Source organism: Schistocerca piceifrons, chromosome 10, assembly GCF_021461385.2.
Source record: "Schistocerca piceifrons isolate TAMUIC-IGC-003096 chromosome 10, iqSchPice1.1, whole genome shotgun sequence".
NCBI classification, from domain to species: domain Eukaryota; kingdom Metazoa; phylum Arthropoda; class Insecta; order Orthoptera; family Acrididae; genus Schistocerca; species Schistocerca piceifrons.
The window spans coordinates 43,069,903-43,081,926 of record NC_060147.1 but is presented as its reverse complement, the minus strand read 5'-3'; the positions used below and the strand labels follow the sequence as shown (position 1 = coordinate 43,081,926).

At 44.8% G+C, this 12,024-nt stretch overlaps 1 non-coding gene across 1 annotated transcript; it reads right to left on the bottom strand.

Annotated features, from left to right (window-relative positions):
• Positions 1-1,062: 1,062 nt before the first annotated feature.
• Trnas-cga lies at positions 1,063-1,137 on the bottom strand. Its single transcript has one exon. It is a non-coding gene; the product is annotated as a tRNA-Ser (tRNA).
• Positions 1,138-12,024: the final 10,887 nt, after the last annotated feature.

Sequence of the window (12,024 nt, the reverse complement as noted above, 5' to 3'; positions counted from 1 at the left end):
GCAAAGGTCCCGAGTTCGAGTCTCAGTCCGGCACACAGTTTTAATCTGCCAGGAAGTTGCAACAACCATTTAAACAATTTAACTGCTATCGAAATTATTAAAATTTGTAGAGCCTAGAAATGCTATTAAATTAATAGAGATACACTATGTCAATACAGATATTAGACAGAAAAGGAAATTAAAGGCAGTGTTGAATTTTTTAAAGTTTTTCTTAACGCCTAACGTCAGTGATGGTTCAAATCAATGATATTCTACATCTACGTCTACATCCATACTCCGCAAGCCATCTGACGGTGTGTGGCGGATGGTACTTTGAGTACCTCTATCGGTTCTCCCTTCTATTCCAGTCTCGTACTGTTCGTGGAAAGAAAGATAGTCGATATGCCTCTGTGTGGGCTCTAATCTCACTGATTTTATCCTCATGGTCTCTTCGCGAGATATCCGTAGGAGGGAGCAATATACTGCTTGAATCCTCGGTGAAGGTATGTTCTCTAAACTTCAACAAAAGCCCGTACCGAGCCAGGGAGCGTCTCTCCTGCAGAGTCTTCCACTGTAGTTTATGTATCATCTCGGTAACGCTTTCGCGATTACTAAATGATCCTGTAACGAAGCGCGCTGCTCTCCCTTGGATCTTCTCTATCTCTTCTATCAACCCTGTATGGTACGGATTCCACACCGGTGAGCAGTATTCAAGCAGAATGAGATTTTCACTCTGCAGCGGAGTGTGTGCTGATATGAAACTTCCAGGCGGATTAAAACTGTGTGCCCGACCGAGACTCGAATTCGGGACCTTTGCCTTTCGCGGGCAAGTGCTCTACCAACTGAGCTACCGAAGCACGACTCACGCCCGGTACTCACAGCTTTACTTCTGCCAGTAACTCGTCTCCTACCTTCCAAACTTTACACAAGCTCTCCTACGAACCTGCAGAACTAGCACTCCTGAAAGAAAGGATACTGCGGAGACATGGCTTAGCCACAGCCTGGGGGATGTTTCCAGAATGAGATTTTCACTCTGCAGCGGAGTGTGCGCTGATATGAAACTTCCTGGCACATTAAAACTGTGTGCCCGACCGAGACTCGAACTCGGGACCTTTGCCTTTCGCGGGCAAATGCTCTACCAACTGAGCTACCGAAGCACGACTCACGCCCGGTACTCACAGCTTCACTTCTGCCAGTAACTCGTCTCCTGCCTTCCAAACTTTACAGAAGCTCTCCTGCGAACCTGCAGAACTAGCACTCCTGAAAGAAAGGATATTGCGGAGAGATACTGGCAGAAGTAAAGCTGTGAGTACCGGGCGTGAGTCGTGCTTCGGTAGCTCAGATGGTAGAGCACTTGCCCGCGAAAGGCAAAGGTCCAGAGTTCGAGTCTCGGTCGGGCACACAGTTTTAATCTGCCAGGAAGTTTCATATGCTCTTACTTTGTTCGTTAAACGGCTGTGGGGAACTGTATCGAACGCCTTGCGGAAGTGAAGAAACACGGCATCTACCTGGGAACCCGTGTCTATGGCCCTCTGAGTCTCGTCAATTAAAATCCTAACAGAAAAGTATCAGTCTAGTAATTCGCTATGTGGAAGGTATCCAAGCGGAGTGGCCGCGCTGTTAGAGGCGCCATGTCACGAATCGCGAGGCCACCCCGAAGGAGGTTAGAGTCCGCCCTCAGGCATGGGTGTGTGTTTTGCCCGCAGTGCGAGTTAGTTTAAGCTGTGTGTAAGTCTAGGGACCGATGAACTTACCAGTTTGGTCCCTTAGGACATCACACACATTTGAACATTTTGAAGATAGGCGAAGCACCCTTGTAATGTTGATGCATTAATTTGTTCTTAAAGCGGTGCTGATATTCAAGACGATAAAAGCGGCTTAAAAGCTGTGAGCTATCTAGGGAAGTTAACCTTGCATTACTGAGCAACTGTTTCACCAGGTATCCAGTCTAGCTTACCAAATTCCCAACCAGACTAACATTAATTATAATCTTTTAGTAGCCATCTTACGATAACCGGTGATATATACACTCCTGGAAATGGAAAAAAGAACACATTGACACCGGTGTGTCAGACCCACCATACTTGCTCCTGACACTGCGAGAGGGCTGTACAAGCAATGATCACACGCACGGCACAGCGGACACACCAGGAACCGCGGTGTTGGCCGTCGAATGGCGCTAGCTGCGCAGCATTTGTGCACCGCCGCCGTCAGTGTCAGCCAGTTTGCCGTGGCATACGGAGCTCCATCGCAGTCTTTAACACTGGTAGCATGCCGCGACAGCGTGGACGTGAACCGTATGTGCAGTTGACGGACTTTGAGCGAGGGCGTATAGTGGGCATGCGGGAGGCCGGGTGGACGTACCGCCGAATTGCTCAACACGTGGGGCGTGAGGTCTCCACAGTACATCGATGTTGTCGCCAGTGGTCGGCGGAAGGTGCACGTGCCCGTCGACCTGGGACCGGACCGCAGCGACGCACGGATGCACGCCAAGACCGTAGGATCCTACGCAGTGCCGTAGGGGACCGTACCGCCACTTCCCAGCAAATTAGGGACACTGTTGCTCCTGGGGTATCGGCGAGGACCATTCGCAACCGTCTCCATGAAGCTGGGCTACGGTCCCGCACACCGTTAGGCCGTCTTCCGCTCACGCCCCAACATCGTGCAGCCCGCCTCCAGTGGTGTCACGACAGGCGTGAATGGAGGGACGAATGGAGACGTGTCGTCTTCAGCGATGAGAGTCGCTTCTGCCTTGGTGCCAACGATGGTCGTATGCGTGTTTGGCGCCGTGCAGGTGAGCGCCACAATCAGGACTGCATACGACCGAGGCACACAGGGCCAACACCCGGCATCATGGTGTGGGGAGCGATCTCCTACACTGGCCGTATACCACTGGTGATCGTCGAGGGGACACTGAATAGTGCACGGTACATCCAAACCGTCATCGAACCCATCGTTCTACCATTCCTAGACCGGCAAGGGAACTTGCTGTTCCAACAGGACAATGCACGTCCGCATGTATCCCGTGCCACCCAATGTGCTCTAGAAGGTGTAAGTCAACTACCCTGACCAGCAAGATCTCCGGATCTGTCCCCCATTGAGCATGTTTGGGACTGGATGAAGCGTCGTCTCACGCGGCCTGCACGTCCAGCACGAACGCTGGTCCAACTGAGGCGCCGGGTGGAAATGGCATGGCAAGCCGTTCCACAGGACTACATCCAGCATCTCTACGATCGTCTCCATGGGAGAATAGCAGCCTGCATTGCTGCGAAAGGTGGATATACACTGTACTAGTGCCGACATTGTGCATGCTCTGTTGCCTGTGTCTATGTGCCTGTGGTTCTGTCAGTGTGATCATGTGATGTATCTGGCCCCAGGAATCTGTCAATAAAGTTTCCCCTTCCTGGGACAATGAATTCACGGTGTTCTTATTTCAATTTCCGGGAGTGTATATATAAAGACAATTTAAATAAAAAGAAATAAATCAGTTTATATTTGGACATTTATTTTAACATTGATCATTGTTCGGTTAAAATTTCAGCATATTAAACTTGATTCATAACTAAACTGGTGCCTTATTTAGGATTGCGAAAATGTGAATTTGTAATCTTATGGAACACATCAAATATGGAGCCAAGATTGGGAGACTGCATACAACACTGCATTCATAAAATAACACACAACGAATGTTGAAACATATGCAAGAGGAAATTAATCACAACCAACCGATTCAATTTTCACCCAAAGAAGTTACGTTCGTAGCGCAGTCCTGTCCTTTATGAAATTACCACACACTGGTATACTAAATTCATACCAACTCTGTGTGAAATCTTCCCGAAAAGAATAGCTGAGGGCTACTTTGATGATTACACTAAATGCTTCACGTGTTCAACTTGGTTTACCGAAAGAGTGTAACTCCGCAATAATTTTGATAATTAAAATAAATTACATCGAAACGCAATTTACAAAAGAAAAACCTCGAACTGGTTACTATCGTCTTACTATTAACCTGATGGGGCAAACAATTGTATAAGCACGTGGTACTGGTCTCACACAGGACACCCCACGTGGTTTGAACATAAAGAAAAGTTGCTATATTGAAAAATATTGTCAAGACGAGACATTCGCATTTAAGATTGATGATCTTAGTTAGAGTCACTGATCAACACGTGGTTCCACTTTATTCACAAAGTAGTGACAAAGTAACTACTGGAAGATATTCTGAACTTCACACTCGAAATACACTGCGTTGCAATTTAAGATAACATTAGATATTTTAGAGCTAAACCTAAAATAAAGGTGATTAAATTTTCAGTTAGGGTGAACTTAAGAAATCCATTGTCCTATGGGCTTAGCAGACACGCGCTTAGCCGGAGATCTTACGACTTCAGACGCTCGCCACGGACAGACTGCCATGGGCCCCTACCGAGCGTGCTTAACAGATACAAACGGAAGTGACGAGAGAGGCAGCTTCCTATACCAACATGACAAGGGACGGACAGGACCGTACTAAGAATAGAAACCTCTCTGCTTTTAGAAAACGTAGCAACCTGTTTCGACGTTGGTCCTACTGTTCTCTAGCAGACTGGCTTGTCTGCTGCCATCAGGCATGCAATTTGAAATACATTTGCTCATTCATCCTTTCACACAGAAGGGAAGGGGGATGACAGTATCTTATCATATACAGTACATAAAAGAAAGCAGATGTAGGTTTCGTATGAGACTGTGTGACATGAATTACATATAAACTGTGTTTTAAAGTGTAGTAGTGTCACAGATCGTTCTTGATTATGTGTAAAAGTAACACGTTCCACTGCTCAGTCTCCTCCCAGATAGTCAGAAACACCACAGTAAATTTAGAAGAGGAATGTATGCTGTAAATGACAGCAGATTTAAGAAATTAACATGAAAGGAATCCAACAGAGACCTTTCACCTTCAGATTTGAAGAAGGATTCAATAATTCCAATCTCAAAGAAAGTAGATGCTGGTAACTGAGAATAATATTCAACTATCAGGTTTAATAAGTTATGGTTTCATTATAATAGGTTGAATTTCGTTCAGAAAAATGGATGAACTCGAAGATGATGACATTGGGGAAGATCTGTTTGGGTTCCAGAGAAATACAGGAACATGCGAGGCAGTTCTGACCGTGCGACTTAACTTACGAGGTAGGTTGAAGAAAGGTAAACGCAGGTTTGCAGCATTTGCAGGTTTAGAGAGCGCATCTGGCAATATCGACTGGAGTACTGTCTCTGAAATTCAGAAGCTATGAGGTATCAAATCCAAGGACCGAAAGGTTAATCCCATCTTGTACAGAAACCAGACTGTATTTTATCGGATATGAAAGAGAAGCGGTGGTTGAGACGTTTCTCGCTGAACTCATTTCTGCTAATTCTTGTTACCCACAGTCCCTATTGCGTACTGATTAAAATGCTGAATTCATTTTTCTTTACTTTCACCGAACACAACAGCAGTGCCATTTTACCACCGCGATTCACGCTGAATAAACTTGAATGGTACTACTCAACCTCTCTCTTAGTTGCGTTATTGCATCTTAGATGCTCACATTGACTGCATTTTGCCTTACAACAGGGACAGTTCGTCGTTCGTCTTCTATTTTTGCCATTCCCTCTTGTTTCTCGTACATTTAGTGTATTCTCAGACTTGTGCTGTAGCTTGCACCGGTTTTCCTCAGAACTTTGAACCGTGTTACGCTGTAGGACGTTTTCTATAGGTTCAGAAAGCCGAATTTCACTGAAGAAGTTCTGGAGGTTGTTCAGGAACATTTTCTCAGAATTATGTTGTAGGGAAGCTGCCGTTTCAGGTGGACCGTGACAAATTCGTGACGTGCCACACAGCCAACTACTAGGCTTATAATTTTCTGTTGATGATTAATTGAAACCGCTTTTGATTACCATACCTGTCAGGGATCACTGAAGTAATCTACTGTATTAAAAAAACTTAGAAAAATTCAAGGCTATTTTTAATTTTCTTCAAAGATAGAGCAAGGCCACATAATGTAATCATTCAGCTCTATTATACAGGATGGTCCATTGATAGTAACCGGGCCAACTATCTCACGAAATAAGCGTCAAACGAAAAAACTACAAAGAACGAAACTTGTGTAACTTGAGGGGGGAAACCAGATGGCGCTATGGTTGGCCCGCTAGATGGAGCTGCCGTAGGTCAAACGGATATCAACATGCGCTTTTTTAAAATAGGAACCCCCATTTTTTATTTCATATTCGTGTAGTACATAAGGAAATATGAATGTTTTAGTTGGACCACTTTTTCGCTTTGTGATAGATGGTTCTGTAATAGTCACAAATATATGGCTCACATTTTTAGACGAACATTTGGTAACAGGTAGATTTTTTAAATTAAATTACAGAACGTAGGTACGTTTGAACATTTTGTTTCGGTTGTTCCAATGTGATATATGTACCTTTGTGAACTTAACATTTCTGAGAACGCATGCTGTTACAGCGCGATTACCTGTAAATACCAGATTAATGCAATAAATGCTCCAAATGATGTCCATCAGCCTCAATGCATTTGGCAATACGTGTAACAACATTCCTCTCAACAGCGAGTTGTTCGCCTTCCGTAATGTTCAAACATGCTTTGACAATGCGCTGACGCGTGTTCTCTGGCGTTGTCGGTGGATCACGATAGCAAATATCTGTCAACTTCCCGCACAGAAAGAAATCCGGGGACGTCAGATCTGGTGAACGTGCGGGCCATGGTATGGTGCTTCGACGACCAATCCACCTGTCATCAAATATGCTGTTCAATACCGCTTCAACCGCACGCGAGCTATGAGCCGGACATCCATCATGTTGAAAGAACGTCGCCATTCTGTCATGCAGTAAACCATCTTGTAGTAACATCGGTAGAACATAACGTAGTACATCAGCATACATTGCACCATTTAGATTGCCATCGATAAAATGAGGGCCAATTATCCTTCCTCCCATAATGCCGCACCATACATTAACCCGCCAAGGTCACTGATGTTCCACTTGTCGCAGCTATCGTGGATTTTCCGTTGCCCAATTGTGCATATTGTGCCGGCTTACGTTGCCGCTGTTTGTGAAAGATGCCTCGTCGCTAAATAGAACGCGAGCAAAAAATTTGTCATCGTCCCGTAACTTCCCTTGTGCCCAGTGCCAGAACTGTACACGACATTCAAAGTCGTCGTCATGCAATTCCTGGTGCATAGAAATATGGTACGGGTGCAATCGATGTTGATGTAGCATTCTCAACACCGACGGATTTGCCGCGACAGGAGCTAAAACACCTACTTGGGCATCATCATTTGTTGCAGGTCGTGATTGACGTTTCACGTGTGGCTGAATAGTTCCTGTTTCCTTAAATAACGTAACTATCCGGCGAACGGTCTGGACACCTGGATGATGTCGTCCAGGATACCGAGCAGCATACATAGCACACGCCCGTTGGGCATTTTGATCACAATAGCCATACATCAACACTATATCGACCTTTTCCGCAATTGGTAAACGGTCAATTTTAACACGGGTAATGTATCACGAAGCAAATACCGTCCGCACTGGCGGAATGTTACGTGACACCACGTACTTATACGTTTGTGACTATTACAGCGCCATCAGAAAGCGAAAAAAGTGGTACAACTAAAACATTCATATTTCTTTACGTACTACACGAATATGTAATAAAAGATGGGGGTTACCATTTAAAAAAAAAAAAAAACGCAGTTGATATCCGTTTGACCTACGGCAGCGCCATCTAGCGGGCCAACCATAGCGCCATCTGGTTTCCCCCTTCAAGCTATACAAGTTTTGTTCTTTGTAGTTTTTTAGTTTGACCCTTATTTCGTGAGATATTTGGCCCAGTCACGATCAATGGACCACCCTGTATACATTCGGCTCGTTTCAACTGTTTCGTTTCCTGTAATTAAAGACATTCGGAAGTTAAGGTTCGCCTGCTTGGTGACATACAGAAATCGCGACTGCTGCTGCATTCCCTGAAGCTGTATCCAGTAGATGTATTTCATCGTTAAAAGACGAATGATGAATCACTCTAATACAGCAATTTCTTGAAATCAAACCTATGCACATATCTGTATGGTGCGGTGCTTGGACCGGATAGAGTTCATATGCTCACAGATACCGGTTGCTTTCGTGTACGATCGAACACTCAGTTTATACTCAAAGGAGCGATCGTTCGCTGACTAGTAGCTACAAAGCATCAGCTGTGCAACGTCCGCACTGCGTATACCAAGGCAATGGAAAAAGTAAAGGTACTTTTGAGGAAAGGAATATTTATTCTAATGACAGAAAACTGTAACATACAGGGAGGCGCACGAAATGTGTTACCATTTTGCTTTTGAATATAAACTTTATTGTCAATACAATCTGAAAGGAACATATACTACAATGAAGAGCCGTCCATGGAGACTTGTTGTAACTCAGCACATGCTCAATATGTCCACCGTTTCGTTTCCTAACTTCCTTCAAACGAACACTGAAGTTAGTGATTACCCTACGGCACATGTCTTCCGTAATTTCACGGCAAGCTTGAAGAATAAGTCTTCTGAGCTCCGTTAAATCACGTGGACGTTTCGGGAAAATTTTTTCCTTTAGGTACCCCCAAAGAAAAAAGTCACATGGATTGAGGTATGGACCATTGGGGGGGGGGGGGGGGGCAATTTTGTCCGTCATTGAAGCGACCTGGAAACCTAAGTGAAATGATCCGCATGTCGAAATGCTCGTGTAAAAACTCCAACACAGTGTTTGCAGTATGTGGCCTTGCTCTATCTTGCATGAAACACTGCGTGTTGAAGGGCAAGGCAGTAGCAAGAAGCTGTGGAATGAAGCTATTGCGAAGCATGCTCAAATAACGCTCGCTGTTCACAGATTCTTCAAAGAAAAAGGGTCCAATAAGTCCGTGACTGGAAATTGCTGCCCACGCTGTAATCCTCGGAGCATAATGTTGGCGTTCGTGAAGCGCTTGTGGGTTTTCTGTGGCCCAAAACCGTACATTTTGTTTGTTAACCACACCGTCTAAATGAAAATGCGCCTCGTCTGAAAACCAAACGTTGTTGGGAGTTTCTTCCCTATCCTAAGCCCACTGAGCAAACAGTAGTCTCTGCTGTTTGTGTTCTTCAGTGAGCTTCTGTGCACAGGTCATCTTGTATGGGTACATATGGAGGTCACTTTTAAGAATGCGTTGAACGCAGCGTCTGGATATTCCCAGTTTCACTGCTGCCTTTCTACACGATTTCCCGGGACTTCTCTGTACAACTCGTACCGCTTCAATATTCTCCGGCGAACAAACAGGATTAGGCCGAGGTCGCTTCACCTCCAATACTGTTCCTTCCTGTACAGATTTATCGTACAACCTGTGGACGGTCTTCTTGCAAGGGACGCATCGTGTGTTAAACTATTGTCGAAAACGCCTCTGAGTCACAACAAGGCTTTTCGTTTCATGAAAAAGTAACACAATTGCCGATCGTTGCTGTGTCGTCAGTCTTCCACTGTCAGCCATTGCTGCTTACTAGTCTCCTAGCGGCAGTATCGTGAATTACACGTCATTTCGTAATTCATTTGTTTTTCCAAGCTCTGCTGGTACTGCTGTAGAGATCCCAGCAGGATATCTAATGTGCGTCGTAAATTGTGAAAGAAACAATTGGTAGCACATTTCGTTTCGCCACCCTGTAAATTATTTTTCTACGTCACCTCCCTGGACTTCAAGGCACTTTTTCCGACGTTTCACAAGAGAATAGTCATTTGATTGCCCCTGTGCCGGCCGGAGTGGCCGAGCGGTTCTAGGCGCTACAGTCTGGAACTGCGCGATCGCTACGGTCGCATGTTCGAATCCTGCCTCGGGCATGGATGTGTGTGATGTCCTTAGGTTAGTTAGGTTTAAGTAGTTCTAAGTTCTAGGGGACTGATGACCTGAGAAGTTAAGTCCCATCCATAGTGCTCAGAGCCATTTGAACCATTTTTTGCCCCTGTAACAAATTCTGTATCGTATCAGTGACTTCTGCATCGATAACAAATCTTCTTCCCTTGAGAGTTCCTTTCAGTGATCCAAACACACGGAAATCTCTAGGACCCATGTCTGGACTGTATGATGGGTGTTCCAGCAATTCGAATGCCAATTGATGTACTGTTTCGGTCGTCCGTTTCGGAGAATGTGTCCGAGCGCTATGTGACCTTTTCGCTGTTTTCCGCGGCGTTTGTATGTGATTTCAGGTTTCAGTATAGTTCGTAACACAACACAATAGTTCTCACTGTTCACCGTTTCACCTACTGGGGTGAAATCAACGGCTACCACACCTCCTATGTCGCAGAGCAATGTCTGCTAAATATTACCAGCTGATGGTTGACGTCTGAACTCAACTTCTGAAGATGATGTGTGTTTCCAAACAATGCTCGCAGCCTTACGTTCCGGTTCGTGATGATGCACCCACATTTTGCCTACAGTAACGATTTGCTGTAAAATTCCATATCCCTCGCGGTGATAACGGGCCAAATATTTACGAGAGATGCTCCTCCTTTGCACCTTATTCAGCGCTGAGAATTCTTTCAGTACCAACATTGAGCACACTTTTCGAAAATTTAGCCTGTAGTGAAAGATGTCATACGCCGGACCACGACAGATATGTCAAGTATCGGCGATTTCGTCCACTATAGTTCCTCTGTTTTGCATCACCAAACCCTTAATGACTTCCAAATTGCCCTCTATTGTTGACATCGATGGCCTGTCTGATCTTTCCTCGTCACACACAGATCTTCTTCAGTGTTTGAAGAAGCGCTCTATCCATTCGTAAATCTCGCTTCGCGATTCACAGTCGTCACCGTACTGCGCTTTCATTCGACGAATAATATCCGCAGGTTTAACTCCTTCCGAAAACTAAAACCAAGTCACTGCCCTCATTGCTTCGTTGATGCAGATCGACAATGGAGCTTCCATGTTTCACCCTCTGCTACAATACAACGATCAACGTGGGAATACGAGTAACATGATGTGTAGAATTGTTGCAAACGCCAATACTTCAGCCCTGGATACCAGGATGTGTTACCAAGCCCTAAGGAAAGAAATTATAAAAGTCGCTTTACTTTTTGACTTCCACTCATGTTACCAAGTGCTGGACCTCTTCAGAGAAAAAAAAATGAACAGTAGTGTATATATATATATATATATATATATATATATATATATATATGCATGTTGTGTACGTAGTTCCGCGTAGTCAGCGCGTACACAACTTTCCCACTAGAGCGCGCCCCGCTAAGCACAACAGCGCAGACGCAGCGCTCGTCTGTCTCCACACTACGAGATGGCGCTGCCTTAGAGACGGACCAAATTCTGCTTCCGCCGACCCGCGTATTAATATGTCATGCAGCCAATGGGATTGCTGCTAACGTAGAACCTTTTCTCCTTGTGGATCACATTCGCGCAGTGATACCTGAACGCGCGAGGTATTATAACGAGTGTACAGACCTCCGATTAGTCAGTCTGCATTTGTCTGCACCAGTATGTACCAGTCTGCATTTGTCTGCACCAGTCTGTAACAGTCTGAATTTGTCTTCACCAGTCTGTAACAGTCAGCATTAGTCTGTACCAGTCTATAGTCAAGTTTCAGTCTGCACTTAATAAGATTATCATATTCCTGTACATAGCCATGAAGAGAAATGTATAGACACTTTGTCAAGTATCAGAGATTTGTGAGAATAAGATTAATGTACCAAGACCAAAGGAACTTCAGACTGTCAATTGTAAACAGCATCCAGAATCAAGTTACATAATGTCTATGATTTTTATTACTTTAATAAATGTGTGTGAAAATTCATCAAGTTCTGTTTAAAGTTGGTCACCGTCAGTCTGTTACTCTAAGTGTGCAAGTGGCATTTCTATCGTCTGACCTAACGGCGGAAGATAAACTCGCCATGATAAGACCAGGCAGTCGTTATGTGCTGAGTAAAGCTGCACCGACAGTTTATCTCTGTCACAAGATTCGATTGAAAAACTTAACGATCCTGGTGCACCTTGTTTTA